Source organism: Pantherophis guttatus, chromosome 1, assembly GCF_059756535.1.
Source record: "Pantherophis guttatus breed Tessera chromosome 1, ASM5975653v1, whole genome shotgun sequence".
Taxonomy (NCBI): domain Eukaryota; kingdom Metazoa; phylum Chordata; class Lepidosauria; order Squamata; family Colubridae; genus Pantherophis; species Pantherophis guttatus.
Genome location: NC_142063.1, coordinates 83,935,228 through 83,956,217, shown reverse-complemented (window position 1 = coordinate 83,956,217; position 20,990 = coordinate 83,935,228). Strand labels below are relative to the sequence as shown.

General features: G+C 39.2%; 2 long non-coding RNA genes across 2 annotated transcripts; one reads left to right on the top strand and one right to left on the bottom strand.

Moving 5' to 3' along the window:
* The first annotated feature begins 3,327 nt into the window (after positions 1 to 3,327).
* LOC117665471 (uncharacterized) lies at positions 3,328 to 8,227 on the top strand. Its single transcript, XR_004591366.3, has 2 exons — positions 3,328 to 3,502; positions 8,039 to 8,227. It is a non-coding gene; the product is annotated as an uncharacterized LOC117665471 (long non-coding RNA).
* Positions 8,228 to 9,919: 1,692 nt separating this feature from the next.
* LOC148116473 (uncharacterized) lies at positions 9,920 to 11,401 on the bottom strand. The gene is made up of 2 exons (XR_015729603.1): positions 11,310 to 11,401; positions 9,920 to 10,054 (listed from the first exon to the last, which is right to left on the bottom strand). It is a non-coding gene; the product is annotated as an uncharacterized LOC148116473 (long non-coding RNA).
* Positions 11,402 to 20,990: the final 9,589 nt, after the last annotated feature.

The window sequence follows — 20,990 nt, the reverse complement described above, 5'->3', positions numbered from 1 at the left end:
AGACATGTTTTCATTCTAGTACCATTACCCACTCTTTTGAGTGGGTTACTGGACATGATGTTTTCATTCTAGTTACTGGTGGTAACACTACCAGTATTCCATTAAGGAAGGCTTTCACTTACAGACTATGCCTTCACCTGATCTCAAAGGAAGATTATGGAAATGGCCAGTGGAACAATGCCTTTTCTCCATGGGGCAGGCCATTCACTAATATGTCCTCTATTATCCTGCCTATAATAAGAGGAGGGAAGAAGACTCCAGATGCAGAATGATTGCATTATCTTCCTGTGCCCATGATTTGTGTTTTAGCAGCCAAGTTGTAACTGTTGCACTGCTCTCTTTTAGACTCAGAAAATAACTTTTTATGTTCTAAATTGTAACATTGGTTTTAGTTCCACTTAATTTCTTTATATGGCTTTTTATTCATGCTGCATTTCTTTGTATTGCTATTAATTTTTCTCTCTTTTTATATTATACTATGTTACTATGACCTGTGGTAAAAATAATAAGCTTAGTAGTTAAATACATTTTAGCATTCACCTTCAGAAAATGAGATTTCCCCCATCTATAATGTTGTACAGGATTTAAAATATATGGCTGTATTATATTTTTTTTAAAAACCTATTTGAAATATAATTTTGGAAGAGTTTTGAATTCAAAAGAGAACTGCTTCTAGCTTGAAATACTTTAATAATGACTATAGGCAGCTGTTCTGAATGAGAATTGGGCCATTTCAATCATTCCATTAGAACCTTTGCACATAAATAGGTGTTTTCAAATGCATTAGACCACAGAATACACATTTATGAATATACTTGATCAAAATGTATTATATTTAAACGAATCACTTCTCAAATCACTGTAGTATCTTTTAAAACTGAGAATCTTCCTACAAAATTCAAAGAAGTGTGAAATTTGATGAATGATCATATCTGATGCATGCAGTGATCCAAGTGCTACAAGTTGGGTGAGTTAACATCAGAATTCACCCCAAGCACTTTGAGGAGGGATTACTCATCTGAATTCAACCCAAATCCCCATAGGAAGACTTTGAAATGTGACAGATTTTGGTTTACAGATTATTTCTAGAGAAATATTCAGAATATTTTCTATTTCTACTAAAAAAAATCTGTAGGGGACTTGGCAGTGCTATAGTGTGCTCAGTTATAAAGCTAAGCAAAGCTTTGGTAACTAGGACTGTGCAAAATCGTTGAATAGGGCACTTTGCAAAGCATGTTACTATAAATGAATGGTTCCCAACTTTTTTTTGGCCATGTCCCACCTAACCATCTCTAAAATCCTGATCCTCCCCCTAAAATCCTGATCACCCCCTCTACTTACCTTTACTACTGGTTCGCAATGGGGCCACACACACGTGCTCGCCTTGCTCGCACATACGCACACTCTTCTGCACATGCACAGAAGCATTCTGATGACATCGGGGTCGGTGGGTGGAGCCTCCTGCTGGTTTTACTATCGGTTCTATAGAACCGGTGCGAACCGGGGGCAACCCACTACTGATTCTTACTTTACTCAAAAAGTGAACTCTACTCATGTGGAGGAAACCTAAAAGGCCATTAACTTGGTTTAAACAAGGCTCAAATTGTCTCCATTAAAAGTCAAATTGCCCCTCTGTGGGGTGTGGGCCCCATGTTGGGAACCACTGCTATAAATAAAGCATCTCTCCCTGAAGCACTAAAAGACCCATGCTCTCCAGAAGAATCACTGCACCTCCTAATTCTATCCCTAACCCTGGTTCTATGCATGTATGCGCATGCATAGCCTTTTGCTGTGAAGTTCTGTATGTGTAGACGTAAGTGTTTTTCAACTTCAGCAACTTTAAGATGTGTGGGCTTCAACTCCACAGTTCCCCAGCCAGCCTTTGCTAAGGTTGAGAAATATTGCATTAATGATTCAAGGAGAAATGCTTTGTCCAGGCCAACATAAATCAAGTTATGTTCAATCCCCCAAGGTGATGGTAGCTCCTAGTCTCATAGCCTTCTCAAACCTTCTCAGGGCCTCCTTTTCTGGAAGGCAGTAGGAGATGGAATAGTTTGTGAGAAGCCAGTGCCAGAATGTGAGGCTGTTACTGATGTTAATGATGATGATGATGATGATGATGATGATGATGATGATGATGATGATGAGTGTATACTTTTTAGAACCTATTGGACTGATGTGTTAAATACATGAATGAGAACATGCAAGGAGGGAAGAAACTTAGCATAACAACCATTTCAAATCTTTTGCACAACCTTGTAAATAAATTCTGCTTAGTGCTGCCATACATTATTTTATTATACCCACAATATAAAAGTAAAAACCCTCTGTGAGTACCAGTCATCCAGATAGAGATGAGGTAATCTTCAACAATGAGTTAATCTTCAACAATGTTGGTCTCTTAATATTAAATTGAATTTTTAATCATAATTATATTATATAATTATATTAAATTGATTTTTAATCCTCTAAGTATTTGCCTTTGATCAGGTACAGTATTTCAACTTTTTGCTTTTATTTTCAGCCAGATTTCCTGAGATCCTAGTGTCAGTCATCTTTGAGCTAATTTCTCAGATATTTCAAAACAACCTGTGACTATTTAATGCTGACATCAAAGAATAACACAAAATCAGGAATCTTTGACCTGTTCTGTCCTTGAAGTAGCACAAGAAACATCAAGTTCTGGGGCAGTATTGAATTCAGATAGTTGGCTTAAGAAAGCACTAGCAAAGAGGAAAAGAATTTAAAGATAAGAATCAGAAGAGGTTAACTGTTTCTTTGATGAATAAAAGCCAGGAAAATGAAAAGTTGATAGCCTACTATCTTCATAGCCTCCAGAAATGACCATTTCAAAGATCCCCCCCAAAAAAAAAGAAAGAAAGAAATTGAGGCCATTTCTAGCTTCTGAGGCCTCTAGCCAGAATAAAAATAAAATTTAATGTATGAAAATGAAACAGGACCTAAAATGAAAGAAAAGTATTTGAAACTCTTAATGGAAAACTTGCAAATACCTAAATGTGTTTTTTACTTTGAATTTGAGTCCCAGGCCAAAAGTCTCTATGATTTCCCTGATCTAGATTTCCCATAACACCTCATGACTCTAAGCCAAGTAGAATAGATAGACTTTGCAGAGCTAACTTCTATAATTTTCTACGGCTGCTGTGATGTTACATCCTAATACTACTCAACTCCATTAGCTTTGCTTTTTGTTTGAGAATAGAAATAAATTCTTCATCATAAAGGTTAAACATTGTAATATTTATATTGCTTGCTTGCTGACAGACAGCGACAATGTCCCTTTAATTTGATCAGGTGAAGGCATTTTAACCCAGCATCACCCAGCAGGGGAGAGAGAGAGAGACTTCTTATTTCTTGTTCCTCCGTAGTTGTAACTTGGAGGTATGCTGCCCTTGATCCAGAGGTAACAATGAATCTTCAAAATGAACAGTTCTTGATGTCTGTCCTCCACGAATTTATCAAATCTCCTTTTAAAGTCATCCAGGTCAGTACCATCACCTTCTGGCAATGAATTCCACAGGTTAATTATGTCCTGTGTGAAGAAATGCTTTCTTTTGTCTGTTCTACAGTAAATCTCATTCCAGTTAGTGTAAGAGATTGTATTGAGGCTGGGAAATTAATGGAAGGGAAAGTAGACATAAATAATGGAGCAATAGAGAATCCCTTGGTAGCTTATCTTATAAATGGGAACTCATCCTAGGTCCAGAAACCTATAAAGAAACATTTTGAATCATTCAAAATAGTTAGTGAATTGAAAATAATAAGAATAATATATAATATAGATGATATAGACAGATAGAATATTTAAATTACTATAGATTATAGTAGTATAGTATTATAGTATGTATCTGTATTATAAATTGAAAATTCCTCTTGCAATTTCCATGATTCTGCATTTATCCCAAGGCTAGCATTAAAAATATTAAAAATATTTTACTAAAGTTGGTGTAATCCTTGTTTCCTTGTATTGTGACCAAAAGCACACCTGGCTCACCTAAAGCAGCCAAATCTTTTTGAAGATGTAACATATTAATTTTTTGCATGCAATCAATAATATATTGTATATACTGGACTCCCAGCAAAGTTTTACTGAAAAGCTTTACTGAAAAGCCTTGGGCAACAGCAAAACCAGGATTTATGTACCTTTGGCCCACTACATTGCAAAGCAAAGAAAAAAGGCAGACACAGTGGAAATTACAGTGTGATGTTGCAGTATTATCAAAATCCATCCATATTACCTTATGAATATAAATACATTTCTTCCTTCCAATTAGGTCAGCCTGCTAGCCACATTATCTTTGAGATATGATTGATGAATCAAAGCAATTTGGTTTACTGGACCACAGGATCCTAACTAATTTGTCTCTCTGTTGCCATTCATGGTTAATTCAACTTGCTGTGATTTTTTTCACACAAGACAAATTGAAGTAGACAGGGTGAAAATGAATACAATTATGCATAGAATGGACAAAGTAGAGAAGAAAAACTTAACAAACAGAAAACAGACAATGAGGCTAATTAAGGAATTAAGAAGTTCATATTTTTGGGAGGCATCTGAGAGATTTGTGAGAGTGAAGGCAGGTTACATGTGTATAGAGAGAGGGAAGGGGTATCTATCAACACATTTGACTTTGCCTAGCTGTCTGGGATTTAACAGTTAGCTTCATTGTACGATTTCTGTTGATAAAGTTTTTCCTCTCTACTTTGTCCATTCTATGCATAATTGTATTCATTTTCATCCTGCCGCCTTCAATTTGCTTTTTTTTTCTGGGTACCAAATGGTCTGTAGTTTCTCATAAGGAAGTTGTTAAAAGTTTTGGTTCGCCTAATTTTTCCAGGACTCTTATATTATTTTCCAAACGTGATTATGAGAACCAGCAAAATATTCTAGGTAGAGACATATTTTGATCTGTACAGAACAATGTTTTTAACTTTGACAACTTTAAGATGTATGGACTGGGGTTTTCTGGGAATTGAAGTCCAGACATCTTAAACTTGCCAAGATTGAAAAACACTGGTATAGAGAATCATAATATTGGCAAATGTATTTTCAGTTTCTTTCCTAATATGTTCTAGCATGGATTTTCCCTTTGTCAAAATTCCACACCCTAAAACAACATCTAAATAGAGCTATTATTAGCTGTAAATCATGCTAAGGTTCTTAGACCAATGTGCGTCTGCCAAAATACGATCCAAACCAGAAAGGTAGATTAATATTTTTTTTATTTATGCATAAGTAAGAAGATAGGTATCCTACAGGTGCAAGGTGAAAAACCCCTTAGAAAGGGGACAAATCACTTTATATGTAGTTCAAACTACATATAGCTTAGAATGTGTTCTTCAATTATTTGAGCCATCAAGCATCTAAAGACCATGTCCAGCAACTATACATATACCATGTAACAGTTCATAACATCCCACAATACACTGATCTTGATCTTGTTAATGGCCAATTGAATATTCAGGGGGTGTGGTTTTACATTATAATGAGTTTTCAGGTTATTAAAGTTCATTTTTTTGTATACTGTTTGCCTTCAGCTGGCCTAAACTACCAGTATTCCTTATCAGAGCTCCACATTCCTCATGAAAAATGTACCTTCAGATGCTCCTTGAAGAGCTACTCAAAGAGACCCCTTCTCTTGCTCCCATGATTCCACTATCTTCCTGCTCCCATCACTACCCTCTATGATCTTAATGTCTTTTTCTTGGTTTGTTGGAGACAATGCCGAAATACATGAAGTTATTTTTCTCTCCAATGTCCACCACTTTATGCTTAGGTAAACAAGATCTCATTAACCATTTGGTTGAGCATTTACCTTGTTTAAAGACATCTTTCTTCAGCTCTTCATAATCACTTGTGGTTTTTGCTATCCTGAACTGACCAGTTAACAGTTTCTCTCCACTCTGTTCTTCACTGTCAATCAAGATAATTTGTCAACACATTAAAAAGCAAAAATATATCCTTGAGAGAACCCACTTTTTACTTCTCTCCGTTGAAAAAACTGCCCATTTAGTTGTACTTGTTTTTTGTTGTTTTGACAATCACCTATTAAATCACAAAAATATAAATCCTTTTGTCCCATGACTGCTAACTTTGCAAAGTGGCATTGATGAGGAACTTTATGCACTAGGTTGTGACTACATCCACAAAATCACCTAATTGACAGTCCTGTTGATACTCATAAAACAAAAACCTAGAAAGTTAATAAGGCAAAATTGACCTTGGCACCTGCTTTTCCTTGATGCAATCTTATATTTTAATATATTGATTTTGCTAATTGGAGGGGAATACATTTCCTTCAACATATTGGAATTTGTCTGTCTGAAAATATTGTACAAGATGTCTTTAGTTGAACTATATAGCAATGTTGGAAATCAACCTCTTTATCATGTGTGTGAGGAACTTAAGTCTCAGCAATATGCAGGACAATTCATATTAATAATGTAATGCTTCCATTATGTGTATTGCTTCAACTTTGTACTTGGTTTCAAAGCTGAGCGTAGAATACTGGCTTGGTAATAATATTGCTAGTATTAACTGTCCAAGTCATAATTTTTTTCATTCATCTTTTTGATTATTTACTCATGAAAGGCAAAGGTTAAAAAGAATCATGTTATTCCTTTCTTTGAGATAATTTTTCAAATACTCTGGCATGTGAAAAAATGGGTATCTTTCATAGCAGAGTAGTTTTGCTGTCTTTATGCTGTTGTAAGTGGAACTTACCTTTTAGACTATTAATCGCCTTAAGCAGCATCAGTACCTAAATATTCAACATCTAATAACTTGGATCTCAAAAAAATGTTTTGTAAGTTCCAATATGCTGCCAAGAAGATATTCTCTGATCAGAAAACAGTCACTGTGTGATTACTTGTATTATCTCTAATATCTGCAAACTCATTCTGGATTACTTTAAGACTTGTGGAAGCACTATGGTTCATATATCCTCTTGGCTTTGATTTTCCAGTTAAGGATTTCAGAAAATGTTAGAATAATAAATGATTACTGCTGAAGATTGGAGAAAATACATTTACTGAAACTGTGCATTATTTTCTGAAATAATGCATTATTCTATTTTTCAGGAAGGGAAGACAGGAAGCTACAATATGTTTCCATTTAAAAAGGCCAGAATATGATATATTCCAACAATATACAAATTTTTGCTAATCTCATTATGCAAAAATAAACTTTAGCCATTCTACTGCACATATGCCAGATGGGATGCGTCAGTGGATTGTCTGAGTGAAGTAAATTCATTTTCCCCTTGGTTATGGGAAACAGAGGAGAAGATAGATATAATTTTTACTGAGATTTTTTTTTAATATATCCAATGTCTTAGTTTAGCTAAACTTAAGAAATGATCTTTGTAGGAACCATCTTGATCATACAACATTTGACAAAATAGCTGCTTTTAATTTTGTTGAAGGGAATTTTTTATGCAATGTTTTTAGTTCATAGAGGTGTCAAAGTGATTAGAGGTGTCAAAGTGACCTCATCAAAAGTCTTTCAGTATTATTTGAAAAATTGGTGGATCTAAAGTGAAGTGCTGTTGCTGGTATTTAATAAGTCATGCTTGATATTTGTATAATCATTTGAAGGGAATGGTGAATAATTTACTAATTTTTAACCTGCAGGATTGAAACGGCCCTTAAAATTGTATGATATCCTAATATTAAAGAAGAGGAAAAGGTACCAAAACAGCATCAGAAATTGTTTGTACTTAATTTTTCTTAGGTTAGCAACATTTACGCTCGTAACCCAAAGATTCTTTAGCTTGCAGTTTTCTGTTCAACTTTGGAATTACTCAGCATTGTCAATTTTTTTCTAATTGAATGCAGCAATTTTTTCTAACTTCTGCAGCAATTTTCCAATTCTGCTATGGGAGCAGGGCAGAAATATTGTATTTTAGGAGAGACAAGTTATATAAGCCCACATTTTTTTCCAATTATTTTGATAAAAGCTCTTCAGCCATTAATCTATTGATCACCTTCTTCAATACCCTTTTTGTTGCTTTGGCTCTAGCATTTACATTGGGATGAGAAGTATAGATCTACTCATATTTTCTGGACAACACCAATATTTATACTGGAAACCTTTAGAAAAGAGGAAGAAAATTGTATCCTGTGATTTCAATGTGCCATTCTACCACCCCATCTCGAATTTGGGAGATGTTGTAAGATTTTAAAAAATAAAATAGAAGTCTTAAGAAGTCTCACAGAGGCTGATGTTTCTTATTTTATTTCTTAAGTTTGACTCCCAAAGTCTTTTTGTAGTTTTTGTGGCAATATGCAGAAGAAATGTGTTTATGCCACTGCCCTCCTCTTCTTCATCCTTATCCTGCTCCTGCTCCTTCTCCTTCTTCTTTGAGCTCTGACATTTCCTGGTGCTTTCTAATTTAGTGCTAAATTCAATAAAATAAATGAAAGTCAACTGGAATCTATCACTTGGGTGGAAATTTCATCAATCAGAATTTCCCATAACTTAGATCAAAAAGCAACTCCAATACATCATTTTACACATAGTACCAGCAGCGAGAATTGTCTATGCTCAATGTTGGATACTAGAAAATATACCAGCCAATGAGATGATTATATACAAGATACTAGAATGTGCTGAGAATCATAGACTCACATTAGAAATGAAATGAAAGGAAGAAGCAGAATTTTATGAGGTGTAGGATAAGTGGTATAATTGGTTAGAACAGAGAAATAAAAATATATAGGAATAAATGTAAATACTTGTAAGAGACACATGTTAAAAATATTTATTATTATGTAAACTGAAATTAAAAAATTAAAATAAAAAAAAGAGTTTCCCATAACTTACGGGATTGGTATATTGAACTGAAAATGACTGGGCAAAGACCAGTGAATTAATGAATAGACCTGTTCCTTGTAACCTCTCTAGATAGGAGAGCATTTGCCCACAAGTGCTACAGGTAGCTACTGCTCATGAGGACACAATAGGACTGTAGTTTTCTGCAGGTTTGAGTGCCGGGGAAACAACAGGATTAGCTATCTTGTTCGCAGCTGCAGTGGAGACATTTAAAGGACAGTACGTTTGCAAATTTTTTCTGAATGCTTGGAATGATTGAGGGCAAAAGAAGAAGGGGAGGACAGAGAATGAGGTGGCTGGATGGAGTCACTGAAGCAGTTGGCATGAGCTTAAATAGACTCCAGAGGATGGTAGAGGACAGGAAGGCCTGGAGGAACGTTGTCCATGGGGTTGCGATGGGTTGGACACAACTTTGCAACTAACAACAACAAAGCTAATGGAAACCCACAGAGTGACACGTTTGAAAATGTTGGGTGAGTCTTATCTTCAATCCTGAAAAAAAAAATTAATCATAAGCTTAAGAATTTAAAGAATCTGAGATAAACAGCAAAAAACAAAATATGCTTTTAATCTTAGAAAGTTAGAAATGGACTAAGGGTTCTTTTCTCTAGTCGGCAAAATATCCAGTCAGGTTTGAGAAGGGCATGGCCCAAATTACATTCTTATAGCACATTTAAAACATTTGAAGTCTTTGTTCACATTATCTATATGATCCTAGAGCCATCTGGGGCAAACATTATTATTCTCCAATGGTCGATAAAGTAAATACAGATTTCTTGCAACTGAGATAGGATGATGATTTCAGCATCATATGCAAATAATTATAAGAAAGAACTACAGAAGAAGAGTTTTTATTTTTATTTTAGGATGGAGGATTAAGTAAGTTCTTTTATCTGACCTTATTTTGGTTTCTGAGATGTTTCATTCTAGTGGTGATTTATATTGTGTTGCAAGGAGGGCTTCACTGTCTCAGATTAAATTGATGCTATTCTGGGGATACTTCATAATAGCAGGGAAAAGAATCAGTCAAGTTTATTGTCATCTCATGGGACGCTATGGCTGAATGCATTTGGAATTTAGGAGTTGACAGCATCTACAGTACTTGCCACAAAGCCAACAAGGTCCTGATTTTCTCCCTTAAGTTGAGAATATAATGTTGCTATGTATGCCTTCTTCTGGTTGTCATAAAACATAATGTTCATTCTGCAGAACACAAAATATAAAACAAATGTGCTACCTTATGAAATGAAACAATTTTCCAACTAAAATCCTAAAACAATAAGAGTATTGAATAAGTCATAATTTGTTTCATTATTTTTATTTTATTAAGATTTGTTTATTTGTTTGTTTGTTTGTTTAACTTGTTTGCTGTGCATCTCATCTAGCAATAATGAAATACGGTTGCCTACTCCATACAAGCTTACTCCTTTAAAGCAAGAACAATAAAATAAAAGGGTATAGATCTTATGCATTCCGAAGAAAAATCATAAATAAAAAAATAGAAAAGCCTAAATTGGCTCAGCAACAATGACACAACAAATCTATCAAAACCAGGGAAAATAAATCTTCAGTAAATTGCTGAACATCCATTAGGGGGAGCCATAGAGATCTGGAGAAGGGGTGCTGTTTCAGAGGGCAAGTTCCTACATCCTGGTAGATGGCATTGTTTGTTCAAAGGGACCTAAGGTGCATCCACTCTGTCCAGTGTTACAAGATGAGCAGAAACTATCAGAGAGGGATTAACCCATTGGTGAAATTCAATTTTTTTTTACTATCGGTTGTATGGGCATGGTTTGGTGGGCATGGCAGGGGAAGAATACTACAAAATCCCCATTCCCTCCGCACTCCTGGGGGAAGGATATTGCAAAATCTCCATTCCCACCCCACTCTGGGACCAGCCAGAAGTGGTATTTGCCAGTTCTCCGAACTACTCAAAATTTCCGTTACCAGTTCTCCACAACCTGTCAGAACCTGCTGGATTTCACCCCTGGATTAACCAGTATCTTGAATTGCAAGCGACAACCAGCTGGCCAATCAGTGCAGTTCACAAAACATTGGTCTCACATGGATATATTGTAAAATGCTCATTACTAATTATCCAGAGCTAATGTAGAAATATTGCTATGTGGGCATTTAACTTTTTAATAAATGGTACTGTACTAGTTTAGTGAGTAACAATGCTCCCATAGGCATATCCATTGGCATCCATTTATCTCATAGTCATATTTGCCTTTTTTTTAAATCTTAAAAAGCAGAAAGCTGATCAATTTCAAACCAAAGATTTTGCTTCCAGCACCATTTTTATCTGAGAATGTTTCTGAGTCCCAGTAAGTTCTCTAAGTATTTCTCAAATTAAAAATTGTGGCTGAGCATAATTTAGTAATTTGTGAGGGAATAAAAATGCAGATGTGCTCCTTTGATAGAAAGTATCTTGAGAGGAAACAGGAAGCAAGCTTACCATTTTGCTTTTTGATAAATAGATGCTGTCACTTAGTGGTAATTCCATCTCAACAATAAGTATCCACAGCATTACTTCCTAAATTCGAAATTGGCCTGCCAACACAGAGAAAATGTTTAACACTGTTCCAGTCAAATGAATGTGTCCTACTTAAGCAATGACTTTTGTGTATTACATATCCACATGGGTACTTCAGCAAGTCTCTATTGCAAACGTTTCAATACCAATTTCATATGTATTGTATACAGCTTTGCATATCACTGATTACATGCATATATCTATCTCTATCTCTATCTCTATCTCTATCTCTATTCATTGTACACTTTGATTATATAAAAGTAAATGGCAAATACTTTTCTTGATAAAACTTTGGCTTCTCTGCTTACAGAATTATTGATAAATAATTCAATCACAATCAATTTGAGGAGCCTGAAAAATCAAGCAGCATGTTGATTTATGTGTCCAGATCAGTGGTGGGATTTAAATTTTTTTACTACTGGTTCTGTGGGCATAGCTTTTCGACGTGGCATGGCTTGGTGGGTGTGGCTTGGTGGGCATGGCAGAGGAAGGTTACTGTAAAATCTCTATTCCCACCCCATTCCAGGGGAAGGTTACTGCAAAATCCCCATTTCCTCCTAATCAGCTGGGACTTGGGAGGCAGTGAATAGAAGGGGCAGGCCAGTCAGAGGTGGTATTTACTGGTTCTCCGAACTACTCAAAATTTCCACTACTGGTTCTCCAGAACTGGTCAGAACCTGCTGAATACCACCTCTGGCCCAGATGTATTATTAGATTCTTAACCTGAATGGATTCAAACCAACTGCTTTCCTTTATAGCAGTTTCCATTATTAATCTATAATCCAGATATCAAGCATGAAATTTTATTGTGAAAAATTGAAAAGGGGGTGACGCAAACAGAGGGATGAGGAACTGCATGATGATACAAAAATATCTGAACTATCTGGCATATAATTGGATTTCTATTAAATCTAAAAATATCAACTACTGCAGGTGTTATATATGTGGATCATCTCTTGCAAACAATAATGTATGTCCATTTAGCAAAACTCACTTGAGTTTATTTATTTATTTATTTATTTGTTTAAATTTCTATACCGCCCTTCTCCAAATAGGACTCAGGGCGGTGCACAGCCTAAGTAAAAACAAAGCATACAAAATTTAAAAAACAGTATTAAAATAATTAGATATTCTGGCCGTAAATTAAAACAACCCAATTTAAAACCAATTTAAAATTTAGCTCAAGCCAGCCCAGCTAGTTGAAATAAATAAGTTTTCAGGGCCCGACAAAAAATCCGGAGGTCTGTTATTATACGTAACTCCGGGGGAAGGTTATTCCAGAGGGTGGGCGCCGTCACAGAGAAGGCTCTCCCCCTGGGGGTCGCCAGCCGACATTGTCTGGCAGACGGCACCCTGAGGAGGCCCACTCTGTGCGAGCGTACTGGCCGGTGGGAGGCTATTGGTGGCAGTAGGCGGTCTCGTAAGTACCCCGGCCCTAAGCCATGGAGCGCTTTAAAGGTGGTCACCAACACCTTGAAGCGCACCCGGAAGACTACCGGGAGCCAGTGCAGCTCGCGCAGGAGAGGTGTCACATGGGAGCGCCTCGTCGCCCCCATAATCCCCCGCGCGGCCGCATTCTGGACCAGCTGGAGCCTCCGGGTGCACCCCAGGGGGAGCCCCATGTAGAGAGCGTTGCAGTAGTCCAGGCGGGAAGTGACTAGTGCCTGAGTGACTGTGCGTAGAGAGTCCCGATCTAGAAAGGGGCGCAACTGGCGTATCAGGCGAACCTGATAAAAAGCCCCCCTGGCCACGGCCGTCAAATGGTCTTCTAAAGACAGCCGTGCGTCCAGGAGGACGCCCAAGTTGCGAGCCCTCTCCGTGGGGGCGAGTGATTCGCCCCCAATAGCCAGCGATGGCGTCAGCTGGCTATATCGGGACGCTGGAAGCCACAGCCACTCGGTCTTGGAGGGGTTGAGTCGGAGCCTGTTTCTCCCCATCCAGGCCCGCACGGCCTCCAGGCACTGGGACATCACTTCAAGGGCATCGTTGGGGTGGCCTGGGGTGGAGATGTACAGCTGGGTGTCATCAGCGTACTGATGGAACTCCACCCCGAAGCCACGGATGATCTCACCCAGTGGCTTTACATAAATGTTGAACAGAAGGGGTGAGAGGACCGACCCTTGTGGCACCCCACAAGCAAGGTGCCTCGGGGTCGACCGCTGCCCCCCCGTCAACACAGATTGCGACCGGTCAGAGAGGTAGGAGGAGAACCACCGCAGAACGGTGCCCCCCACCCCCAACCCCGCCAACCGGTGCAACATGATACCATGGTCGATGGTATCAAAAGCCGCTGAGAGGTCTAACAGGACCAGGATAGAGGAGCAACCCCTATCCCGAGCCCTCCAGAGATCATCCACCAACGTGACCAATGCCGTTTCCGTGCTGTGCCCAGGTCGGAAGCCGGACTGGAGCGGGTCTAGATAGACAGTTTCATCCAGGTACCGGAGTTGCTATGTCATAGTATCCAAGTGTTTTAAGTTATTCTGTCTTCTGAGAAGCACATGTTCAAGCAAGAGCAAACTTCCTCTGCTGTAATGTGTTATGTGGCAATTGATAATTGGTAAGAAGCTGCAGTCAGAAAATAGAAATCAGAAAATTCCAATATACTGTATTTAGAATTTTGAGTGGATGTTCTAAGTGCTGTCAGAAAATGGCTGTCATGGGGAACATTGCACTTCTCTAGCAGAATACAGTCTCTCTTATCACTGCCCTACCTCCTATCAAGTATGAGCCTCGGTCGCACAATGGTTATAGTGCAATACTGCAGGCTACTTCTGCTGACTGCCGGCTGCCTGCAATTTGGCAGTTTGAATCTCACCAGGCTCAAGGTTGACTCAGCCTTCCATCCTTTTGAGGTGGGTAAAATGAGGACCCAAATTGTTGGGGGCAATATGCTGACTCTGTAAACCACTTAAAGAGGGCTGTAAACAGGTGGGATTCAGCCAGTTCGCACCACTTCGGGAGAACCGGTTGTTAACTTTCAGAGCAGTTTGGCAAACTGGTTGTTGGAAGAAATCACTAGGGCAGAGAACCGATTGTTAAATTACTTGAATCCCACCACTGGCTGTAAAGCACTGTAAAGTGGTATATAAATCTAAGTGCTAAGTAACTCTCCAATCTTTCCTGCTTTTCTCAGAATGTGTCTGCTCTCTATGTGAGGATTAGAAAGATTCTTGAAATAATTATGATGACAAAAGTTAATGATTTGCTTAGCAGTATGTGTAGTCTCCTTCCTTCCTTCCTTCCTTCCTTCCTTCCTTCCTTCCTTCCTTCCTTCCTTCCTTCCTTCTATCTTAAAGGAAGTAAATCGCTGGGGTAAGATGCCAAGGAAGATTTCTGCAACATCTGCTCAGAGGCAAACTGAAGTGTGAGGAATTTGTTCCCTCTTAATCATTAATTTTGCATTGCACCAAACACTGTTATATCTTATAACACTAGGATTGATGTTATGGTAACACCAAGAAGAAAAATATCCCTTTCGGGTTGGAAATGAAGGTTTGGAGAGCTTGAAGAACAAAAGAAGTGAGAGAAGGAACTTCTTTTGTGAGTCTTCCTAGGCTTTGGAATTCCTTTCTGAGGGTAGCCCATCTCATGTCCCTACCAACAACTTTCTGGAAGCTGGCGGAGGTAGTCCTTATGAGCGGGTCATAATTCTGTTGCTGTTTTTATCAAACTATGATTTAAATAATTATTATCAAGCACTGACATTGTCCTTCTCTGTTTTGTTGTTTTTATACTTAGTGCTGGAATTATATAGAAGAGAAGTGAAATATACTGTAAATAAACTTGCCCCAGTGTGGAAATGTGACAATTCGGTGTGATCAGACTCTTTTTAAAACTCTTGTGTGTTACTCTTTCAGAAGTTGTTCCCATCTTTCCATATTTTCATGTACATTCAGGGTTTCAACCCTTGGAAATTGCATAGCCAAGGAAATGAGAATTTTTGTTTCTCCAAGTGCTACATAAACTTCCTTTGTGCATTTTCAGTCAGTTATTCCATCTCTTCTCTTTCTGAGACTGTTCCCATCCCCCATCACAGTTGCTTTGCAACTTTACTCTACACCCCCTCCCTTTAGTTATAGGAAGAAACCATAAACTGTTCCCATTGTGGTTATATTTTCCCCCATCCAAAAGTGCCACTGTTCATCCAGTGGCAGGTGCAGGCCAGTTGTCATGGCAACAAGGGAAGAGTGAGAAAATCGGCTTAATTCCACAGCTGATCATTAAGGGATGGGGGAGAAGAGATAATTGCAGCAAAAAGGGGAAAGTCAGTAATTATAGGAGAGCAGCACATATGAAAAGGCAGGGCACAGATGCATTTGGTGTGTCATACCCTGCTGTAACCAGTTAAGACCCTGCTGCCTGCAAAGTGGTGGGAAATGACAGGCGATGCCATTTTCAAGCAAGTTGTATCACCTCCTGAGGGGGTTTCATTTTTGGATGGGCAAAATGTGAAGATGAACTAGAAAAGGGCTAGAAGCCAAGTGCTGATGATAAAGTAAACCATTTACTTTAAGTAAGAACATGGGCTGCATTTAAGGTCATCTGAACAGCGCACTGTTTGATATGTAGCCTAAAGGAAAATTGATCTTGACTAACTCATTCATAGCTGATAAGCGAATGGCTGATTGTGTATTCATTGTGGAAGTAAAGTTTGGTGCCACAAGATTAATGCAGCTGATTGCTGAAGTGGTCATAGATCTCATGACACAGAACTATCTCTTCAACTACAGCATTGATCAGGCTACCTGATGTGCAGCACATTAAGGGTATGCAGCAGATTGGAGAAAGATCCCATAAGAAAACATGTGATAATAGGAGAAAGAGTTGCTGTAATGATTGGTTCCCAGACTGATAAAAGATTCAGGGGACCATTGTGCAAACAATCAGCTGCAAGCCCCTCTCTTATTAGTGAAGTTCACAGGGAGGCAGCTAGAAAGAAACTAAATAAGGCTCTGCCACAAAGTATTTCAGAGATGTATTAGTTGTAGAAGGGAAATAAATAATTCAGTTGCCAGAATTCCTGTTACACCATCCTTTCTTCTCAAGAAAGAATACAGTAAGAATACAGAGACTTGGTGTGTATTGTGCTTCAGAAATAATAACTTTTGGGACTTCCAGGAAAGCAATGGTGAATTGAAGTGGTTCCATGAAGGCAGACATGACAAATGTGGCAAAGATCACGGAACCAGTGAACAGACTGGTTCTGTGAAAGTTGTCTGGATAAGAAGAGGACAGGATATTGCCTAGATATTCCTTAGATGGCTGCTCCTCAGGAAGAGACTGCAGGACAATGGTTTTCCATTGGTTTAAGCATGAGAAGAGGGTGGGATTAGTCATATTGCTCACAGCTGCAGCTGATAAGTGTATAAAAATGGAATGCGCTTGGCCGCTGCTACCTCCCCGTCACCCGCCCCTCCCACTCCTGCCGCCCCTGAGCTGTCTGAACATTGCCACTGCTGCTGTGACAGCAGCATCAGGGTGTATGTACCTGGCCTACGCTGCCTCCCTGCTGCTCACCTTGCCCACCGCCACCTTCCTGAAAGGTCCAAACTCTGAACCATCTGGAGCTCGGTGCAGCAGCAGTGAAGGGTGTGAAAATGGGAAGCCTTTGTCACTGCCACCTCCCTGCTGCCCACCCCATCCATCACTGCTACCCCTGAATAGCCCGAACATTGCTGCTGTTGAAAGGCCCAAACTTTGAACAGCTCAGCACGGTAGCAGTGGGGAATGTGAAAGTGGGAAGCCCCTAGCCCCTGCCGTACTCTGCACTCTGCCCACACGCATGCCTGCCCACCTGGCTCTCCCTCTGGCTGCCCATGGTGAGTGTCCCCATGGCGAATTGGCCCCGTTGTTCTGCAACAACTTGGTGGCAGTGAATTGGCAGGCACAACTTGGTGATGGTGAGCTGCCGGCACCAAGTTGTCCCATTCTGTTTTCTGAAAAGTACATATTTAGGGATTGCAATGAAATAGAAATCATCTTCGCTATCTCTGTTTGCTAATAAGTTTGGTCCATGGAGAATTGCCACCTTTGGTCTTAGATGGGGTGGCGTTCCCCCAAATAGACCCAGTGCATAATCTGGGAGTTCTCCTGGAGTCGTGACTCCTGCTCAAAGAGCAGGTGGCAGTCGTGGCCAGGAGAGTCTTTGCACAACTGCAGGTTGTGTACCAGTTATGCCCTTTCTTAGACCAACAGTTCCTACTCATAGTCACTCATGCCCCAGTCACCTCCCATCTTGACTATTGCAATGTGCTCTACATGAGGATGTCCTTGAAAAGCATTTGGGAACTCCACTTGGTGCAAAATGCAGCAGCCCACATGGTTTTGTTCAGATCTTGGTGTGCACATGTATCACCTCTCCTGCAGGAGCTGCATTGGTTGCCGATTTGCTTCCAGGTACAATTCAAGGTGCTGTTTGTCACCTTTAAAGATCTTCATGGGTTGGGACCAGGTTATCTGAGGGACCTTCTTTTGTTGGTCACATCTACCCGACCTACTAGAGTGGGGAGGCAAGGGATGTTGCGGATCCCATCCCCTAAGAAGATACATCTGGCAGGACCCAGGCCTTCTCCATGGTGGCTCCCTCCCTCTGGAACATCATCCCTACGGAAATTAGACTGGCCCCACTCTAACACAATTTTGGAAGGCCTTGTAGATGTGGTTCCAGTGGTGGGTTTTTACTGGTTCGCCCCGGTTCGAATGAACTGGTAGTGGTGGTGGCAGGAGGCTCCACCCACCTACCCGGACGTCATCACAGACGCTCAGAAGGTCCATGTGTGAGTTCCCAGTTCTGAACCGGTAGCGGAGGTAAGAGGAACCCACAACTGCGTGGTTCTCCCAGTGGGCCTGGGGAACCCAGAGCAGGATGGAGCCCATTAAATGTCTAGTATGAATGTGTGTTGTCAACAAGGTGGGTGGCTGGGGAGTTATTATTTTATTATTTTTATTTCTATTATATTGTGTTTTTATGTCCTGTAAGCTGCCTTGAGTCTCCATATGTGAGTAGGCGGCAATATAAATTTTGCAAATAAATAAATAAAGTTTATTTATTTATTTATTTGTCAGAAAAGTTTTGAAATAAAACTTTGCTGACAAAATCCAGATTTAAAGTTTGTGATCTTTTACACAGACTTTAGCCAATCTTTAACCTATTATTTGGATTCTTGTGAGGATATACTGTTATCCATACATTTCTGGGGAAAGTTTCTGTGTAGACTATATGTTTCAACAACATAGAATGTTCAACGTTAGTAGGGTTTATTTCTTTAATGGATGAACTACCTTCCTTTTTCTGTATTTGAGAAAATTCTACTAGATTCAGATGGCTGGATTACAGAGAATGGCTGCAAGATACATGGGTGTTTTGCAAATTTAATATCATTGTAGACTTTCACATAATAATATTAAAGGCTGGAGGATATTTAAGTATGGAAGATATTGAGGAGATCCCTAACAAAGGGTTTTGTGCTGGTGAATGTATTTTTATAACAGTTGTGATTTACCTCTGTCTTTTTCCTAGTCCCTTTCCAAATAAAAGGATCTGTGTGAGACTAATGACTAATGATAGTAGATATTTGTAGAATTGTGTTTTAAAGCATAATTAATTTTGTCCCGATCACTTGATTGCATCCTTTTTAAAAATATATATACGATTGGCCTCACTCTGTTCAAAAAGGCTCATTCTGGATCTCTCCTTCCCTCATCTGACAATCTATTACTGTCATTTTTTTTTAAAAAAAGCAATTAATACTGAAGTAGAGGTGTTTGAGTGACATAATAATCAGGCTGCAAAATGTAATTTTCACTCTGTTTTGGAGATGGGATTATTTCAAAGAGAGCTCATTAATGTATCATATGCCAACAAAGAATTTCATAACCTGTCTCCTAATAGGATTAGCTCAGGAATTGTGATTGATGTATTCGTCCTTTATATTACTTTGTGAATTAAAATCTCATTACTTGGTATGCCTTATACTAACAATGGGATCTTGTAGCCCAAAGACTGGTTGTAGACCCTAGACCTCTTTTTGTGATACCCACAGCCTGATTGTTGGCACTCGCGCACCGAGCAGCTGCTCTTCTGATTTCCGGTGTGCATGCGCCTGCCAGAAACCAGAAGATCATCTTCCTGGTGTGTGCAACAGGGGTGGGTTCTACTTACCTTTACTACCAGTTTGCAACAGGGCCGCACGCGTGCTCTTCTGCGCATGCACAGAAGCGTTTTGATGACGTCAGGGTATTTACTATCAGTTCTATAGAACCGGTGTGAACCAGGGGCAACTCACCAATGGCGTGCATGCGCACCGGATGGCTGCTCTTCTGGTTTCCGGTGCTCCCGCACACATGAAGACCAGCTGGTTGGCACGCCAGAACCCGGAAGAGCAACTGGCGATGGCTCGCATGCCCAGAGAGATGGCTCTGCATGCCACTTCTGGCACACGTGCCATAGGTTTGCCATCACGGATCATCACACTTCATAGCCAATATCAGCACTGCTGTTGGTGGTATTGACCACCAATGTTTTCCTGCTGTTTTCATGTATGAAACACTTGAAAAAAAAAATAATGCAAGTCCTAATTTAGGACTACCACAGGTCCTACGTGTAATAAAAGAGGGGAAAGAAACCCTCCCTTATGGAGCTATAAAAACCTCCCATACAAATAAAAAATTTGCTATGAATTTTAAAAATAATTTATAGTTTATAATAATGTTCTACCCATTTATTAGCAATACGTCCTTCTGGATGTTTCCAACATCTAGTCCCCGATCTTCAGAACAACAATGGACAGAATGCTCCTGCTGTTAATATGTAATGCAGAAACATTATTCTTCAAATCAGATTTATCGTTTTTATTAGAAAATCACATCCACACAAAGCAATTCTCAGTTATTTTTGTAGGTCATCGTCTATGAAGTTGCCCTGCTGAGTTCTAAATATTGAAAGGACACAGTAAATGAACACAAAGAGGTTTTGTAATGATGTCTTTTAGCAAATAAGTGAGGAAAACTAATTGGATATTCTACAGGGTAGCCAGTAATACTTAGATCAGTGTTCCCCTTTTCTATCTCTAATTACTGTTGGAAAACACATTGTTGTCTTAGGCAAAGGATATCCATAAATTTATTTTGGCATTCTTAATTCTGAAATAGACTTCTGTACCAACAGCAGTGTCAGAATGTAATATAAGCAATCTGTTATCAAATGCATAACAAAGATCTTGGAACTGGGGCAACACGTCACTTTTTTAAAATTGCATCATTCATATTAGTGATTGTAAGTACTATGAATAGGACATAGCCTCTTCAAGTAGAAATACATTCTCCCTCTAATGTCCAGAGCTATTTATTATAGCATGCATAGGAACAGCTGTGTTAGCATAAATAAATAAATCCGCCTACCTTCGTGTCAATATACAACTCAGTGTACTAGATTTACACAGAGTAGATATTCATGAAGCCTTTCAGAACTTCAGGTAGTCCTCAACTTACGACTAATTGGACCCAGAATTTCAGCCATTAGTCAGATCACAATGTGTCCATGCTCAATTTTACGAACTTTTGTGAGGCAGTTGTTAAGTGAATGCCATAGTCATTAAGTGA